Below are 20,368 nucleotides of genomic sequence, written 5' to 3' on the forward strand. Positions count from 1 at the left end.
AATTCAGATTTGCCTTTCTAGCTCAAAAGCAGCCATAGATAATATGTAAAAAGAGGGCATAACAGTATTTCAATAAAACTTCATTTATTAAACGAGGTATGAGATGGAATTTGGCCCACAGGCCACAGCTTGCCAGTCTCTTCTTTGCGTATGATTATAAAGGAAGAAAATAATTCTATAATCAATGACCAAAAGTACTACCTTAATGAGCTAGAAAAATAAAAGCAAATTTAACTCTAAGTGTGTAGAAATACGGAAATAATAAAAAGTACAAATCAGCAAAACAGAAAACAGAAAATTGACAATATAAAGACCTATTTATTTTTTTAAAGATGGGCAATTAGTTAGACTAATAAGAGTAATAAAAAAAAAAACAGAGAGAGAGAAATGAAGAGAGAACAGAAATCATCAGTATCCTGAGTGAAACAACTATTACTACCTATTATGTCAACATTAAAAGGATAATAAAAGCATATAATCATATAATAAACCAACAAAGTCAACAACTTAAATGAAGTGGCCAAAAACTTGTTTGTTGTTTTTCTAAAGATTGCTTTGGCTATTCAAGGTCTTTTGTGGTTTCACACATATTTTAGGATAGTTTGTTCTATTCCTGGGAAAAACGTCTGTAACTTGATAGGAATTGCATTGAATCTGTAGATTGCTTTACGTGGTAAAGACATTTCACGTTATTAATTCTTCTGATCCATGGCTATAAAATATCTTTCCGTTTATTCAAGATTTCTTTAATTTCTTTCATTAATGCCTAGTAGTTTTCAACGTACAGATTTTTTTCTTGTAGTTTTCAATATATAGGCTTTTTACCTCCGTGGTTATATTTATTCTTTAGGTATTTCATTATTTTTGATACGATTGTACATAGGATTGTTTTCTTAATTTCTCTTTCTGATAATTCATTATCAGTGTAGAGAAATGCAATCGATTTTTGCCTATTGATTTTTGCATGAGAAAAGACAATAGCTACAATCACTATGATAAGAGAGAATAATCTTAAAGTTGTTAGATACCAGAATTATCTGACAAGAAGTTTAAGGTAACCACCACACAAAATCTTCATCCAGTGATTATGGACACATCTGAAACAAATGAATAAATGGAATGTCTCAGTAAATAAGACATAAAGAAGAAGTAAATGAAAATTTTAGAACTCAGTATTACAATAACCAAAAAAAAAAAAAAAAGCTTTGTTTAAATGAATAAATAGGATCAACAGCAGAATGCAAAGGACAGAGGAAAAAAAAAAAATCAGTGAACTTAAAGACAGAAAAAGAGAAATTAAACTGAACGACAGAGAGAAAATAGACCAGGGGCAGGGGGGGAAAGCTTTAGAGGTCTGTTGGGCCATAACAAATGGTGTAGCATCCATATCACTAGAGTTCCAGAAGGAGAGGAAAACAGGTAGAGCTAAAAATTAAAGGTTGAGGGGCGCCTGGGTGGCGCAGTCGGTTGAGCGTCCGACTTCAGCCAGGTCACGATCTCGCGGTCCGTGAGTTCGAGCCCCGCGTCGGGCTCTGGGCTGATGGCTCGGAGCCTGGAGCCTGTTTCCGATTCTGTGTCTCCCTCTCTCTCTGCCCCTCGCCCGTTCATGCTCTGTCTCTCTCTGTCCCAAAAATCAATAAAAATGTTGAAAAAAAAATATAAAAAAAAAAATAATAAAAATTAAAGGTTGAAATCTCAAATTTGGCAAAAACTAGAAACTTTCATATCCAGGAAACTGGGCAGACCCTAAAAAAGCGCAAATACAAAGAAATTCACAGCAAGACATATCACAGTCAAATTTCTAAAAATTAACCCCAAAACAAATTTTGAAAGCAATGAAACAGAAACAAAACCCTACCCATAAGGAAGAAAACTTGAATGACAGGATATAGGACTACCATTATATTTTCCAAGTGCTGAAATAAAGGACAGAAAAATTCAGAATCTTATACCCAATGAAAATATCCTTCAGGACAGAAAGAAAAATCTAGACGTCCTCTGTTAAAGGTAAACTTTGAATTTGTCACCAACAGACCTACCCTAAATAAGTAGAATAAGGAAAGAAGAATTAAAGGAATAATAGTTAAAGGAAGTTCTCTAAATAGAAAGGTAACACTTCAAGAAGGAACATTTGATCATAAGGCAGGAAGAAAGAACACAAGAAAAAAATATGGATAAATGCAATAGACTTGACTTCCCATCTTGTGTTTTCCAAATCACTTGATGGTTGATGTGGTACTAAATATATTTAGAGGGAATATTTTTAAATTATATTTAATTAGGGGAGGACAAAGAGAAATAAAGGGAGGTACATTTTCTACACTTTACTCAAACTGGTATATCAACACCAGTAGATTGTGGTAAATTGTGCATATAATACTTCGAGAAATCACTAAAAAACACATGCATTCAAAAATATTATAGAGAAACCAAAAGGCAATTCTAAAAAGAATGTTCAAGTCATCTACAAAAAGACAAGAAAAAGAAAACAGAGAAACATAAAACAGGGAACAAACACATATCAAAAAATAAAGTGACAAAGCCCTAACATATCATCTTCAGCTCAGGTCATGATCTCACACTCCGTGACTCACTCCGTGAGTTCAAGCCCCATGTCGGGCCCTGTGCTGACAGTTCAGAGCCTGGAACCTCTTTCAGATTCTGTGTCTCCCTGTCTCTTTGCCCCTCTCCCGCTCATGCTCTGTCTCTCTCACTCTCAAAAATGAATAAATGTTAAAAAAAAAATTTTTTTTAAAAACTGTGACACAAATATGCTGAGAAAAGCTAATTATTTTTAGTTATAATGTTACACCTAGGTTGAGAGAAAAAGAAAAAGTGTTAATAAAAAGAAAGCAAGGGCAGCTACTTAATAACAGGTAAAATAGCCTTCTGAGTTGAAAAAATTATTGCCAGAAATAAGTTAGTGATAAAAGTAATTTACCAAGAAGACATAACAATCTTAAATATAAATGTTACAAAAACAGAGCTGTGAAATACGTGAAGCAAAATTTGCAGCCATGAAAGGAGACGAAAGCATATCTGCAATCATAGTAGAAGATATTAACACTTCTTTTTCAGTAATTGGTAGAATAACTAAACATATAGTGAATGATAATATAGAAACACTCAACACCACCCATCAACCAACAAGACCTAATAGACACTTGTATAATACTCAATCTAACAAGACCAGGATATACTTCCTTTTCAAAAGCCTGATAAACATATGTCAAGGTACACTATATCCTGGGCAAGTAAACAAACTTCAGTAAATTGAAAAGTATGGAAACAGTACAGAATTTGCTCTGACCTCAATGGAATCAAACTAGAAGCTGATAATGGAAAGATAAGAAAACCTCCAGGTACTTATAAATGAAACAACATATTTCCAAATCATCCCTGGATCAAATAGAAAAAGAAAATGGGAAAAGATATTGGACTGAATAAATACAATCTATCCGTCTCTGTGGGATGCAGCTAAGGCAGTGGTAAGAGGGGGATTTATAGCACTAAGTGCTTTTATTATAAAACAGAGAGAGTAAAATCAATGACCTAAACTTCTATCTCAAGAAATAGAAAAAGAAGAGCAACATAAACCCACAGCAAACAGAAGGAAGGACATAATAAATGTAAGATTAAAATTTAATGACATTGAGGGGTGCCTGGGTGGCTCATTCAGTTGACCATTTGACTCTTTATTTCAGCTCAGGTCATGGTCCCAGGGTTGTAGAATCAAGCGCCACATAGGACTCCACATTGAGCATGGAGCCTGCTTGGGATTCTCTCTCTCACTCTCTCTCTCTCTCTCTCTCTTTCTCTCTCTCTCCTTCTACTCTGTCTTATTCTTCCCTTCTCCCCCACTTGCACTCTTCTCTCTCTTTCTAAAAAAATTTTTTTTTAAATTTAAAAATTAATGAAACTGAAATCAGAAAAATAATACACATTCAATAAAAATGGCAATTAAAACTTTTACTCTGTAAAAGACTCCATGAAGAATATGAAAAGGCAAACTGCAGAGTGGAAGTAAGGGTGTTAAAACTGGTTTGTGAGCATAATTGGCTCCAGAAACGTGCTTGTAACCTGAAGCGCTTGTATATCAAAGCAGATTTCCCCGTAAGAAATAGTAGAAACTCAGATGATCCATTCCACAACCCAAAAATATTTATGTAAAAATGATTGTGAGACTGGAATAGAATACAAAATAATAAAGGAAATACAAAATATAAAGAAAAATAAACAAGTTAACTGCACTTACCTTTGAAAACCTTCGTGGCTGGTGTGAGCCTTCGTGACAAGGGAGGAGGGTTACCGTGTGGGACAATTTTCATTATCACTCGTAGAATCACTGCTATCTATTGGCTCAAGGGAATTTTTTTCTTGTCATGCAACTTTAACAAGAACCTATTCAACGACACTTGCTTTTGCCTCCTTTTGAGGATTTCGCGGAACTGTGACGCTGCATTGTCATTAAACCGATTCATCACTTGCACTGCTACATCTTTATTCAGGCGGTGCTTGTCTACAAAATTTTGCACTGTTTCCCACATTTGACACATCTCCCTAATGTCAGTTGAAGTGAGGGTGTCTTCTGCCTTTTTCTCCTCCTCATGTGCAGACAAGATGCAGACGTAGACTCCTTATGAAATCTTGTAATTTCGGCCACTTGCGTACCTCATTCATACTTCTTGCTGATATCCTTTTTAACCTCCACCGTAATCATATCCTTTTTCTTACTGCCTTTCTTTTCAACCTTTTTCTGTATGGGGGCCATTGTATGAACTTGTACGGATGTTGACCCCAGTACAGTATTAATAAACTCTTGTCATATACTGTATTTAATGTACCTGGCAATAAGGCAGCAGAGGAAAGGGTCTATATCTGCAGGCAGCCTGACCTCGAATGAAACAAAACATTCCTAAGCTTAGTCTTGTATGGAAAAGCAAAGGACTGTCCATAGGTGCTTTGAAGTGACAAAAAATACACGAGTTCCGGTTGGGGTCACCTTACAACGTTCTGAAATATCACTGATTTCTGGCACACACCATAGCCTGACTGAGCATCCAAGCCTGGGAGAGGATCACCCACAATCCTGAAGAGAGAGAGAGAGAGAGAGAGAGAGAGAAGAATCAGTGGCTCGGTTGTGAGCACGTGACATTCGGCATCCTGTGCTACTCACATTGCAAGATATGGCTTGTTCATCAAGTTAAAGTTAAAATTTATTAGAAATGTTTGCTCATCTTGCAGAACACTCGCAGAGCAAGCTACTCGCAATCCAAGGTTTTACTCTATTTGTAAACACGTTTCAAACAATCTAATGAGTTTGGGCAAAAGACACAGACATTTCATTGCAGAAGACATACAGGTGACAACTAAGCACTTGAAAAGATGTTCAACATCCTTAGCCATTAGGGAAATACAAATTAAAGTCACAATGAGATGTCATCGCATACCTATCAGTATGGCTAATGGAAATGTAAAACGCAGCGGTAATGGGAACATAAAATGGTGCAGCCACAGTAAAAGAGTTGGAGAATTTCTTTTTTTTTTATTTTTTATTTATATATGAAATTTATTGTCAAATTGGTTTCCATACAACACCCAGTGCTCATCCCAAAAGGTGCCCTCCTCAATACCCATCACCCACCCTCTCCTCCCTCCCACCCCCCATCAACCCTCAGTTTGCTCTCAGTTCTCAACAGTCTCTTATGCTTTGCCTCTCTCCCACTCTAACCTCTTTTTTTTTTTTTTCCCTTCCCCTCCCCCCATGGGTTCCTGTTAAGTTTCTCAGGATCCACATAAGAGTGAAACCATATGGTATCTGTCTTTCTCTGTATGGCTTATTTCACTTAGCATCACACTCTCCAGTTCCATCCACGTTGCTACAAAAGGCCATATTTCATTTTTTCTCATTGCCACGTAGTATTCCATAGTGTATATAAACCACAATTTCTTTATCCATTCATCAGTTGATGGACATTTAGGCTCTTTCCATAATTTGGCTATTGTTGAGAGTGCTGCTATGAACATTGGGGTACAAGTGCCCCTATGCATCAGTACTCCTGTGTCCCTTGGATAAATTCCTAGCAGTGCTATTGCTGGGTCATAGGGTAGGTCTATTTTTAATTTTCTGAGGAACCTCCACACTGCTTTCCAGAGCGGCTGCACCAATTTGCATTCCCACCAACAGTGCAAGAGGGTTCCCGTTTCTCCACATCCTCTCCAGCATCTATAGTCTCCTGATTTGTTCATTTTGGCCACTCTGACTGGCGTGAGGTGATACCTGAGTGTGGTGTTGATTTGTATTTCCCTGATGAGGAGCGACGCTGAACATCTTTTCATGTGCCTGTTGGCCATCCGGATGTCTTCTTTAGAGAAGTGTCTATTCATGTTTTCTGCCCATTTCTTCACTGGGTTATTTGCTTTTCGGGTGTGGAGTTTGGTGAGCTCTTTATAGATTTTGGATACTAGCCCTTTGTCCGATATGTCATTTGCAAATATCTTTTCCCATTCCGTTGGTTGCCTTTTAGTTTTGTTGGTTGTTTCCTTTGCTGTGCAGAAGCTTTTTATCTTCATAAGGTCCCAGTAATTCACTTTTGCTTTTAATTCCCTTGCCTTTGGGGATGTGTCGAGGAAGAGATTGCTACGGCTGAGGTCAGAGAGGTCTTTTCCTGCTTTCTCCTCTAAGGTTTTGATGGTTTCCTGTCTCACATTCAGGTCCTTTATCCATTTTGAGTTTATTTTTGTGAATGGTGTGAGAAAGTGGTCTAGTTTCAACCTTCTGCATGTTGCTGTCCAGTTCTCCCAGCACCATTTGTTAAAGAGCCTGTCTTTTTTCCATTGGATGTTCTTTCCTGCTTTGTCAAAGATTAGTTGGCCATACGTTTGTGCGTCTAGTTCTGGGGTTTCTATTCTATTCCATTGGTCTATGTGTCTGTTTTTGTGCCAATACCATGCTGTCTTGATGATGACAGCTTTGTAGTAGAGGCTAAAGTCTGGGATTGTGATGCCTCCTGCTTTGGTCTTCTTCTTCAAAATTACTTTGGCTATTCGGGGCCTTTTGTGGTTCCATATGAATTTTAGGATTGCTTGTTCTAGTTTCGAGAAGAATGCCGGTGCAATTTTGATTGGGATTGCATTGAATGTGTAGATAGCTTTGGGTAGTATTGACATTTTGACAATATTTATTCTTCCAACCCATGAGCAAGGAATGTCTTTCCATTTCTTTACATGTTCTTCAATTACCTTCATAAGCTTTCTATACTTTTCAGCATACAGATCCTTTACATCTTTGGTTAGATTTATTCCTAGGTATTTTATGCTTCTTGGTGCAATTGTGAATGGGATCAGTTTCTTTATTTGTCTTTCTGTTGCTTCATTGTTAGTGTATAAGAATGCAACTGATTTCTGTACATTGATTTTGTATCCTGCAACTTTGCTGAATTCATGTATCAGTTCTAGCAGACTTTTGGTGGAGTCTACCAGATTTTCCATGTATAATATCATGTCATCTGCAAAAAGCGAAAGCTTGACTTCATCTTTGCCAATTTTGATGCCTTTGATTTCCTTTTGTTGTCTGATTGCTGATGCTAGAACTTCCAGCACTATGTTAAACAACAGCGGTGAGAGTGGGCATCCCTGTCGTGTTCCTGATCTCAGGGAAAAAGCTCTCAGTTTTTCCCCGTTGAGGATGATGTTAGCTCTGGGCTTTTCATAAATGGATTTTATGATCTTTAAGTATGTTCCTTCTATCCCGACTTTCTCAAGGGTTTTTATTAAGAAAGGGTGCTGGATTTTGTCAAAGGCCTTTTCTGCATCGATTGACAGGATCATATGGTTCTTCTCTTTTTTTTTGTTAATGTGATGTATCACGTTGATTGATTTGCGAATGTTGAACCAGCCCTGCATCCCAGGAATGAATCCCACTTGATCATGGTGAATAATTCTTTTTATATGCCGTTGAATTCGATTTGCTAGTATCTTATTGAGAATTTTTGCATCCATATTCATCAGGGATATTGGCCTGTAGTTCTCTTTTTTTACTGGGTCTCTGTCTGGTTTAGGAATCAAAGTAATACTGGCTTCATAGAATGAGTCTGGAAGTTTTCCTTCCCTTTCTATTTCTTGGAATAGCTTGAGAAGGATAGGTATTATCTCTGCTTTCAACGTCTGGTAGAACTCCCCTGGGAAGCCATCTGGTCCTGGACTCTTATTTGTTGGGAGATTTTTGATAACCGATTCAATTTCTTCGCTGGTGATGGGTCTGTTCAAGCTTTCTATTTCCTCCTGATTGAGTTTTGGAAGAGTGTGGGTGTTCAGGAATTTGTCCATTTCTTCCAGGTTGTCCAATTTGTTGGCATATAATTTTTCATAGTATTCCCTGATAATTGTTTGTATCTCTGAGGGATTGGTTGTAATCATTCCATTTTCATTCATGATTTTATCTATTTGGGTCATCTCCCTTTTCTTTTTGAGAAGCCTGGCTAGAGGTTTGTCAATTTTGTTTATTTTTTCAAAAAACCAACTCTTGGTTTCGTTGATCTGCTCTACAGTTTTTTTAGATTCTATATTGTTTATTTCTGCTCTGATCTTTATTATTTCTCTTCTTCTGCTGGGTTTAGGCTGCCTTTGCTGTTCTGCTTCTATTTCCTTTAGGTGTGCTGTTAGATTTTGTATTTGGGATTTTTCTTGTTTCTTGAGATAGGCCTGGATTGCAATGTATTTTCCTCTCAGGACTGCCTTCGCTGCGTCCCAAAGCGTTTGGATTGTTGTATTTTCATTTTCGTTTGTTTCCATATATTTTTTTAATTTCTTCTCTAATTGCCTGGTTGACCCACTCATTCGTTAGTATGGTGTTCTTTAACCTCCATGCTTTTGGAGGTTTTCCAGACTTTTTTCTGTGGTTGATTTCAAGCTTCATAGCATTGTGGTCTGAAAGTATGCATGGTATGATTTCAATTCTTGTAAACTTATGAAGGGCTGTTTTGTGACCCAGTATATGATCTATCTTGGAGAATGTTCCATGTGCACTCAAGAAGAAAGTATATTCTGTTGCTTTGGGATGCAGAGTTCTAAATATATCTGTCAAGTCCATCTGATCCAATGTCTCATTCAGGGCCCTTGTTTCTTTATTGACCGTGTGTCTAGATGATCTATCCATTTCTGTAAGTGGGGTGTTAAAGTCCCCTGCAATTACCACATTCTTCTCAATAAGGTTGCTTATGTTTATGAGTAATTGTTTTATATATTTGGGCGCTCCGGTATTCGGCACATAGACATTTATAATTGTTAGCTCTTCCTGATGGATAGACCCTGTCACTATTATATAATGTCCTTCTTCATCTCTTGTTACAGCCTTTAATTTAAAGTCTAGTTTGTCTGATATAAGTATGGCTACTCCAGCTTTCTTTTGGCTTCCAGTAGCATGATAAATAGTTCTCCATCCCCTCACTCTCAATCTAAAGGTGTCGTCAGGTCTAAAATGAGTCTCTTGTAGACAGCAAATAGATGGGTCTCGTTTTTTTATCCATTCTGATACCCTATGTCTTTTGGTTGGCGCATTTAATCCATTTACATTCAGTGTTATTATAGAAAGATATGGGTTTAGAGTCATTGTGATGTCTGTATGTTTTATGCTTGTAGTGATGTCTCTGGTACTTTGTCTCACAGGGTCCCCCTTAGGATCTCTTGGAGGGCTGGTTTAGTGGTGACAAATTCCTTCAGTTTGTGTTTGTTTGGGAAGACCTTTATCTCTCCTTCTATTCTAAATGACAGACTTGCTGGATAAAGGATTCTCGGCTGCATATTTTTTCTGTCTAGCACACTGAAAATCTCGTGCCAATTCTTTCTGGCCTGCCAAGTTTCAAAAGAGAGATCAGTCACGAGTCTTATAGGTCTCCCTTTATATGTGAGGGCACGTTTATCCCTTGCTGCTTTCAGAATTTTCTCTTTAACCTTGTATTTTGCCAGTTTCACTATGATATGTCATGCAGAAGATCGATTCAAGTTACGTCTGAAGGGAGTTCTCTGTGCCTCTTGGATTTCAATGCCTTTTTCCTTCCCCACTTCAGGGAAGTTCTCAGCTATTATTTCTTCAAGTACCCCTTCAGCACCTTTCCCTCTCTCTTCCTCCTCTGGGATACCAATTATGCGTATATTATTTCTTTTTAGTGTATCACTTAGTTCTCTAATTTTCCGCTCATACTCCTGGATTTTTTTATCTCTCTTTTTCTCAGCTTCCTCTTTTTCCATAACTTTATCTTCTAGTTCACCTATTCTCTCCTCTGCCTCTTCAATCCGAGCCGTGGTGGTTTCCATTTTGTTATGCATTTCGTTTAAAGTGTTTTTCAGCTCCTCGTGACTGTTCCTTAGTCCCTTGATCTCTGTAGCAAGAGATTCTCTGCTGTCAGCTATACTGTTTTCAAGCCCAGCGATTAATTTTATGACTATTATTCTAAATTCACTTTCTGTTATATTATTTAAATCCTTTTTGATCAGCTCATTAGCTGTTGTTATTTCCTGGAGATTCTTCTGAGGGGAATTCTTCCGCTTGGTCATTTTGGATAGTCCCTGGCGTGGTGAGGACCTGCAGGGCACTTCCCCTGTGCTGTGGTGTATAACTGGAGTTCGTGGGCGGAGCCGCAGTCAGACCTGATGTCTGCCCCCAGCCCACCGCTGTGTCCACAGTCAGACTGGTGCGTGCCTTCTCTTCCCCTCTCCTAGGGGCGGGATTCACTGTGGGGTGGGGTGGCCTGTCTGGGCTACTTGCACACTGCCAGGCTTGTGATGCTGGGGATCTGGCGTCTTAGCTGGGGTGGGTAGGCAAGGTGCACAGGGGCAGGAGGGGCAGGCTTAGCTTGCTTCTCCTTAGGTGATCCACTTCAGGAGGGGCCCTGTGGCAGCAGGAGGGAGTCAGATCCGCTGCCGGAGGTTTGGCTCCGCAGAAGCGCAGAGTTGGGTGTTTGCGCAGAGCGAGCAAGTTCCCTGGCAGGAACTGGTTCTCTTTGGGATTTTGGCTGGGGGATGGGCAGGGGAGATGGCGCTGGCGAGCGCCTTTGTTCCCCACCAAACTGAGCTCTGTCGTCCAGGGGCTCAGCAGCTCTCCTTCCCTTTGTCCTCCAGCCTTCCCGCTTTCTGAGCAGAGCTGTTAACTTATGACCTCCCAGACGCTAAGTCGCGCTTGCTGTCGGAACACAGTCCGTCTGGCCCCTCCGCTTTTTGCAAGCCAGACTCGGGGGCTCTGCTTGGCCGGCGAGCCGCCCCTCCGCCCCGGCTCCCTCCCGCCAGTCCGTGGAGCGCGCACCGCCTCGCCGCCCTTCCTACCCTCTTCCGTGGGCCTCTCATCTGCGCTTGGCTCCGGCGACTCCGTTCTGCTAATCCTCTGGCGGTTTTCTGGGTTATTTAGGCAGGTGTAGGTGGAATCTAAGTGATCAGCAGGACGCGCGGTGAGCCCAGCGTCCTCCTACGCCGCCATCTTCCCTCTCTCTCCAAGAGTTGGAGAATTTCTTAATAAGCCAACACGCAACTACCAAACCATCCATTAATTGCATTTCTGGACATTTATTCCAGAGTAATGAAACCTTAACTTCATACAAGGCTGTATACACAAATGTTCATAGCAACAATTTTATTCCTAACAGTCCCCAAACTGAAAACACATCAACTGTCTTTCAAAGAGTGAATGGTTAGTCTGTGGTACATCCATACCATGAAATACTATTTAGCAATAAAGAAGAAACTATTGATGCTTGCAACTACTTGGATCAATTCACAGAGAATTATGCGGAGCAAAAAAAAAAAAAAAAAAAAGGCCGGCCCCCAAATGTTACGTACCATATGATTTCATTCCTATCAGATTCTTAGAATGACAAAAACATAGAGATAAAGAATAGGTTAATGGTTGCCAGGGCGTATGGACAAGGGCAAGGGCAGATAGAAATAAGGGAGAGGCAGGAAGGAAATGCATTTGCCTCTAAAAGGACAACCAAAAACAAACAAAAAAAAGCATAAGGTAATGGATTTGTTCTATATCTTAACTACATTTGGTGTCCAACTACGTTTGGTGTCTTGGTTGTGATATTATATTATAGTTTTTCAAAATGTTGCTATTGGTATGAATTGGTTAAAGCTTACAACTGCATTTGAATCTAAAGCTATCTCAACATTTTAGAAAACTAATTAAAAATGTTTGACTCTTCAATTTTTACGTTTGTTATATATATTTATTTATTATTACTGCATTACTGTATCATGTCTCATTTCTGATTTCACAGGAAAGCTTCTCAATTATTTATCCTTTAGTATGAGATTTATAAGTATCATTCCTCTCTAATCTATACATTAAGGAAGCTCATATAATTCTTAGTATATTATAGGCATCAATCACAAATGTATGGTTAAAATTTCCTTTTTTAAATATATTTTTAATGTTTATTTATTTTTAAGAGAGAGACAAAGTGTAAACAGGGGAAGGGGCAGAGAGAGTGAGAGAGAGAGAGAATCTGAAGCAGGCTCCAGGCTCTGAGCTGTCAGCACAGACCCTGATGTGGGGCTTGAACTTACAAACTGCAAGATCATGACCTAAGCCAAAGTCGGACGCTTAACTGACTGGAGCCACCCAGGCGTCCCGTGGTTAAATTTTTCAAATACTTGATTTTCTATTTTTTGAGTTAGTTTTTTTCCTTTTGATTTGTTAATATGGTAAATTCAGTTGATTGATTTTTGAATGAAAAACTAGCATTGTTTTCCTGGGATAAAACCAATATTCTTGTGGTATATTATTTTTTACATATCTTGAGTTCAGTTTTCTAAGCTTATTTTTTAAAATTATTCATCTCTCTTCATGAGTAAGATTGACTGGCCAGGTTTTGATTAGTGTTTTCCTGATTTGATCTTTTTATCTTCTTTGGAAGAATTTGTAACTTCTTTCTTTCATATGTGTTTGGTAAATTGGAACACAAAATTGTCTGGGCATGGAGTTTTTGTTGGTTTTGTTTTCATGATTTATTTATTTCCCAAAAGGATGTATTTAGTTATGGATTGAATTTACTTAATAGTTACAAAAGTATGCCAAGGTAAAAATATCTTCTTGCTCCAAGTTTGGAAGAGGTGTTTGTCTGGGAGGTGTCCATTTTACTTAAATTGTCAACTAGGCTGGCCTTAAATTATTTGTAATACACTATTATGATTTTTTGCATCTGCCTTGACTTCTCCTACCCTTGGCAAATTCCCTTTTAGGGGCTCCATTTTCCTTTCCTAAGATCTTGCCTCAGTAAAGACCAATCCAATTCATCACAAATATTTCAACTTTAAAAAAAATTACTTTATATATATATATATAGAGAGAGAGAGAGCACAAGTGGAGGAGAGGAGCAGAAGAAGAGAGAATAGGAGAGAAAGGGAGAGAGAATCTTAAGCAGGATCCATGTTCGGCCTAGAGCCCAACACAGGGCTCGATCCCACAACCCTGGGATCTTGCCTGGAGCAGAAATCAAGAGTTGGATGCTCGATGGACGGAGTCATCCACGTGCCTCAGAAATATTTTAATGCATTTAAACTTCAAATTGATTGGGCAGAAGAATGTAATAATCCCTGAGCGTCTTCTACCTGGAGGCTCTTCTCTCAGTACATAAGTACGTGCAAATAGAGCCATAGGAGGAAGGATAAGCAGTTCTGTTCAAATTCCTTATGCATCTATCAAGATTCAAAGGCAAATGGATACATTTTAAATCACTCAGTGACTCAGGCCCTGGGCTGCCTAAAATTTCTATACGTTACATTTGGTGTTTCCACGCCATCGTCTTTGAGAATATTCCCCCTAAATGTTTGCTACATGTAAGAAGCCTGGGATTAATTTCTGTAAAGTACCGAGGGATGGTGAAGCACTAGATCTCATCTTTGTTATAGTTCTTTTACATCTTTTCCTTTCAAAAAGTGTCAGATTTTTCATAGTCCAGGTTTATGTATACGTGAACTCCGTATTTTACCTTCACTCTCTCAAGTCAGGGAGAAGAAACACAACAGCTCATACTTTCCAAACCAACTCATTTCTGGCTTTTAGGAGTTATTCCACCAGAGAAGAGAGGTAGAAAGTTCAAAGAGTAAATTCAAAGAGAAGAGCAGAAGGTTGGAAAGTGTTTAGAACGGGAAATTCCCCCACTTACTCACGGTTACCTGCGTTGACTGTAGAGTAAGCAATCAGAAGGCACACACACATCTGTGACTTAAAAATAAATGTTACCAATTTGCATAATTTATACGAATTTGAGACCAAACAGTAAAAACTGAAGTTTTTGATTCCTGAGAAGATTAAAAGCCATTCAGAAACCTAATTCACCCATTGAAAGAAAAAAAAATGTTTCAGACAAAAAAAAGAAGAAGAAGAAGAAGAAGAAGAAGAAGAAGAAGAAGAAGAAGAAGACGAGGAAGAAAAAGGATGAACACACTGTCTCCGGAAATTGTCTTAGGTCGGAAGTTTGCGGTCTCTGTGACCATGTGCTACCAAAAGCATCCTGCTGAGCTGCTGTCTGATAAGGACTGTATATCCTGTCTTCTCTGCATCACTTTGCATCTAGCTCACATTACTTCATTTCCTGTTGGGGACCTTGCCCCGGATTCTTCATATAAGGTCAAACACGACAGAGGCTCTGCTGCTCTGACTCCTGGTGTCCTGAGTGGCTTCTTCCAACTTTGCCCAGGCACTCCTTTCTCTAAGCCCCAGTCTATGAAATATTAACGACCATCTCTGCCTTCGGCGTGTTACGTACGAAATAAGACATACAGCATCTCTGAGCGAGTTGAAAGCTTTGGATACACTGTTACATGTATTTTACGAGGAGGTTGAACAACGTTTAGTTGTGCTAGTTTGGTTGCTTTAGTTTCCTATGCGATGCTTTGCTTTAGAGAGTTGAATCCCTCGGGGCTGACCACACAGGAAGCTGGCTTCCATATTTAGATGAGTAAGGGGTAACTGAAAAACCTGACCCCAGAATCTCTCCCACACTTCATCCTGACCCTCTACACTTTGCTTTGTCTTCTTTCCTGCAATGCCACATACAGAGGTGCCTTTCTTGGATTTACCAAATACTGATTAGCAATATGAGCATGTAATCTATTATGTCTAGCAAGACCCTCTTGCAAGTGAAATGGCATGCCTTTTTAAATGTTTATTTATTTATTTTGAGACACAGAGAGAGAGAGAGAGAGAGAGAGCAGAGTAGGGGCAGAGACAGGGGGAGAGAGAGAATCCCAAGAAGGCTTCGCGCTGGCAGCACAGAGCCTGGTGGGGGACTCGATCCCATGAACCATGAGGTCATGACCTGAGCTGCAATCAAGAGTGAACACTCGGGGCGCCTGGGTGGCTTTGTCGGTTAAGCGTCCGACTTCGACTCAGGTCATGATCTCACGGTCCTTGAGTTCGAGCCCCGCGTCGGGCTCTGTGCTGACAGCTCAGAGCCTGGAGCCTGTTTGGGATTCTGTGTCTCCCTCTCTCTCTGACCCTCCCCTGTTCATGCTCTGTCTCTCTCTGTCTCAAAAATAAATACACGTTAAAAAAAATTAAAAAAAAGTGAACACTCAACCAGCTGTGCCACCCAGGCACCCTGAGATGGCACACTTTTAATAATTACATCAGGACAAGTGTCAACCAGACCTTCAGGGCAAACCCTCTTCACTGTTCTTTCACTCTTTTGCATACATTCAGGTTGATTGCTTCCTCAAATCCAAGGGAGATTTCTTACAGTCAAAAAACAAGGACTGTGGAAGCAGAGGAGGATTAATGGGACAATATTAATTTTGTAGTGAAGTTCAGGTTATTATAAAGGGCTTGCCTAGCAGGAGGTCCAGTAAATAACCTAGAAGGCCCACTGATGACATCCGTTCTCAGTAATCTGACTGGTTTTCATGTTTGCAGAGGCCGTCTGCTCTCACCTGTATACTAAGTGCTGAATTCAACAGAATACTTGGGCTGCTCCCGTAAAGACAGAGGCGAAATGACTCCAGAAAAGAAATAACACAGGTCTTGATCATGGTTATAAGGTTTACAGATGATCTTTTTCTTCCTTCTTAAGTTTAGTTATTTATTTATTTGTAACCAACTGAGCCACCCAGGTGCCCCCAGATATTTATTTTCTGAAAATAAGATCTCTGGTTATCATTTCTTTTCTCTGTCCAATGGCCTATTTATAGATGCGTTACATAAATATAACATCTATAGTAGATGTCACATATATATATATATATGCATGTGTTTATAAATGTAAGCGTATCTATATATATACATATAGCATCCATTCACTTGACTACAGCTGAAGAAGCAAGAAACCTCGAGCACACAGGCAAGCATCTCCATATTATGAGCGCTTTCTGAGATGGAAATAAGAGAAGGCAGCTTCCTGTCTGTATCCTAGACAGACAAGAGCCACGTTGCACCCCATCAGCAAGAATGTTGCGACTTCTCAGCTTTGTCTCTTGCCGCAAATGAAAAACTCTCCCCTTTTAGGACTTCTATCAAAGTGATTCCTTCAGACATCATTCAATGCCTAATATATCCCAAACCCCATACGAGAACACTGATGTTTTTAGTTTATAATTTTCTTTCCTCGCCAAACCGTGTAAGTTGGATGTTAGTACTTTAAATCTACAGATAACAAAGCCAAAGCTCAGTGGAGTTGTGCACTTTCCCAAAGCCGTGCAGTTAGCAAATGCTTGAGCCGATATTCGCACACATTCTGTCGTGCGTCTGCCCAATAAGTATTTTGAACTCTTTCTATGTTCTAGGTGCCGTTTTATACTAGAGATTCATTGTTGAAAAAGTCAACCATGCCCCTGCTCTTAAAGATGCTATTTTCGGGGCCCCTGGGTGGCGCAGTCGGTTAAGCGTCCGACTTCAGCCAGGTCACGATCTTGCGGTCCGTGAGTTCAAGCCCTGCGTCAGGCTCTGGGCTGATGGCTCAGAACCTGGAGCCTGTTTCCGATTCTGTGTCTCCCTCTCTCTCTGCCCCTCCCCCGTTCATGCTCTGTCTCTCTCTGTCCCAAAAATAAATAAACGTTGAAAAAAAAATTTTAAAAAAAGATGCTATTTTCTAAAAAGGGAAATGAATAATAACAGTGAATTTTCAAAACTAGATATATATACATTTACATTATTTATTTATTCATTTATATGTGTATTCGTTTTATATATATATATAAATGAACTACAAAATTTCAGATGAGAATATATTTTATACCATTCTTTTTCTTTTTAACTGTTTTTAGTTATTTTTGAGAGAGCCAGAGCTTGAGTGGGGGAAGGACAGAGAGACAGAGAGAGACACAGAATCCCAAGCAGGCTCCAGACTCCGAGCTGTCAACACAGAGCCTGATGTGGGGCTCTCAAACTCATGAACCATGAGATCATGACCTGAACTGAAGTCTTATACTTAACTGACTGAGCCACCCAGGCACCCCTGAGAAAAGATTTTATAAAAGAAGAGAGTGAGGTAATATTGTGGCCAATGGAAGGTAAACTCTACAAGGGGTTGGGAAAGGTCTTGCTGAGAAGGTGACATGTGAGGTAACATAAACAAGAAGAAAGTGTTAACCATGGAAAATCTGAGAGAACAAGGGCAAGAACACACTCCATAAAACCAAAATAAGTTTAGCTCTTCTCAAGGAACACAAAGAAGGTCACCATAACTGACCTATAGGGAGTAGGAGAGAAAATCGCGGGAGATGATTAGTTGACTGTAAAATCTGTACTTTTTTAAAATAATGCTAACCAACCTAACTTTTCTGGAATATTCAAATTTCAAAAACGGCGTTCCACTAAGAAAATTGATTTTCACACTTACGTGGGAGTCATCAGAGGGGAAAAGGCACGTTAGTAAGTGGTAAAAGAGGACCAGGATTTCTGTGGTTGCCCAACGAACTGCTAGAAATCGCTTTGTAGGTGGGAAACACACATGGCAAGGATTATTAGTGTGTGTAAGAATATTTGCTTTCTCCCCCCCCCCCATCATACCCCACAGACTTGGAAGGGTTCAAATACTGTTGCAGATTTATAACTGTTATATTATCCCGTCACCCGAGCCCCAAGACCAGGTTCTTGAGTAAGAACGTCATAGATACGAACACTGAACTTAAGAGAAAGAAAACAGCTGGAGTTTATCAGAGATAGCTTGCATACAAGGGAGCCAAAAGGAAGGAGGATTGCTGCTCCCCCAAGGGGCAGCGTGCAAGGCTTAAAGAGAGAGGTAGTCTTCCAAAGAGTGAGGCGCTGGGAGTGCGGAAGCATCCTTCAGTCCTACCGTCATTATCTTGTGGTCTTTACTTTCCGACGGACATGAGACAATCACAGGCTGACTTTCTCCATGGTCCGCCTCCTTTCAGGGCTCCCGAAAAGCAGAAATCCTTGTGCAAGCAGGGTTTTAAATTGTTATTTCTAATTTTGCCCAGACTACCATTACTCCCTAACAGCTGTTATCTCTCATTTGTTTGCTTTCCCAGAAGTAGGTATTTGTCTCTAAGAGTATGGAAACTTTCAACCCTTGGCCCAGACCAGGAGTTTCACAGGAATTAAGTCCCTCTTGCTTTCCCTATACTGCCTCGACCCCATACATTCTTCATGATACAATGTGTATAGTCAGTGCCAAGGTGTGGACATTAACCCAGGTCTCCCAACTTTAGGAGAATAAACAGAGGATCTAAGTTGTTTTAACACAAAGAAATTAGTGAATGCAGCAGATGTTTCCCTTAAATACCCAACTTGCCTCCTCCATCCCTCATCTGTAATATTCAAGGGTGTCCTTGCTACCCAGTGGCGGTCTACAACCCCCCACACCTCCCTGAGTGGCACTCTGTATTCTGGAACTTTTGCATTTCTTTAATGTTTATTCTACTTTTGAGAGAAAGAGAGCTCAAGCGAGCCCGATATGGGGCTGGAACTCACAAACCGTGGGATCGTGACCTGAGCTGGCGTCGGACGCTCAATCGACTGAGCCACTCAGGCGCCCGTGGAACTTTTATGGCTTTTATACATATTCTTTCATTAGTTCATATTTATTTATTCATGCACTCAACAACTCTGTGTACTAAGCACATACTAGGTTCCAGTTGTCATGTCAGGTGTTAGAGCCACAGAGGGGGTAAGCCAGAAAAAGTTATTGCCCCCAAGCAGCTTACTTAGTCTAGAAAGGAAAGTAGATGATAAACAATGATACAATGTCAGCTGTCACCACGTGATATAAAGAAAGATAAAGGTATACGGCGGCATAGAGCGTGAGGTTCTATTTTACATATAGAAAGCACATTGAAGACCTTTCTGGGCAGATCACAGTTGAATAATAAATGAAATGAGTTAAAGGAAGAGAGACACATGCAAGCAGATGGAAGAAGAACCTTTCAGAGAAAATGCACAAATTCTGAAGTGGGAGTATGCTTGACATTTTTGTGGTATAGCAGAGGTTACAGTTGGAGAGGACAGTGACTAATAGGGAAAATGGCAGGAGAGGTAGCCAAGGGCTAGATCAGAGACCTTCTCAACTATAAGAAGGTCTTTGGATTTTTATGGTGATTTTGATAAGAAGGCTTTGCGGGTAGGAGTGGGGAGGAGATGAACATCTCAACAAAGTGATAGGACTTCATTTTAAACAACGCTTCTTGCTGTCGTGTGGAAAACACACCAGGAAACGGACCGAGAGTGGAAGCAAAGAGAACCCTTAAGACCAACGCGTAACTCTTAATGTCTTAGGTTAACAAATAAATACAATGGCCTAACTTAGCCACAGTCGATGAGAATTCCAACCCATCTAAGCATAATACTTTCACGAAGCCTTTCTTTTGAAACCAGATTGTCTTTAAAGAAGAGGTACTAATGACAAAAATTGTGGCAGCAAGATTGGTAACAAGAGTGATATTCTGATCCCCTCTTTAAGTCACCACGCACAGACATTCTGGCTTCATTTTGTGTCGATCTTAATAGCTTAGATGGTATTAGATGCCATGGCAATATATTTTTTATAATAATCATACTCCTCGGGGAGCCTGGGCAGCTCAATCGGTTAAGCCTCTGACTCTTGATTTCAGCTCAGGTCATAATCTCGGGGACCACGGGGTCCATGATGACAGCACAGAGCCTGCTTGAGATTCTCTCTCTTTCCCTCTCTCTCTCTCTCTCTCTGCCCCTCCCTCACTCGTGCTTTCTCTCTCCTTCTCAAAAATAAAATACATAAAATTTATGACAATCATACTCCAGATGTCTGACACCTCAGAAATACATGAAAAATAATCATGTAAAAGAGGAGAAAATTAGAGAAGAATAAGATACTAGGGGGAATAAGGGCAATCTAGATGACTGTAAAATGTGGCAAAAACTTAACAGGAGGTAAATGAA

The 20,368-nt window shown here is 39.8% G+C and overlaps 1 protein-coding gene across 1 annotated transcript in view; it reads left to right on the plus strand.

Moving 5' to 3' along the window:
* LOC112867878 (C-type lectin domain family 2 member A) overlaps window positions 1-20,368 on the plus strand; it is a 435,003-nt gene that overhangs the window by 131,953 nt on the left and 282,682 nt on the right. The gene's annotated exons all lie outside the window — the stretch shown is intronic.

The sequence above is a fragment of the Puma concolor genome, chromosome B4 (genome assembly GCF_028749965.1).
Source record: "Puma concolor isolate L17-30 chromosome B4, mPumCon1.1.hap2, whole genome shotgun sequence".
Taxonomy (NCBI): Eukaryota; Metazoa; Chordata; class Mammalia; order Carnivora; family Felidae; genus Puma; species Puma concolor.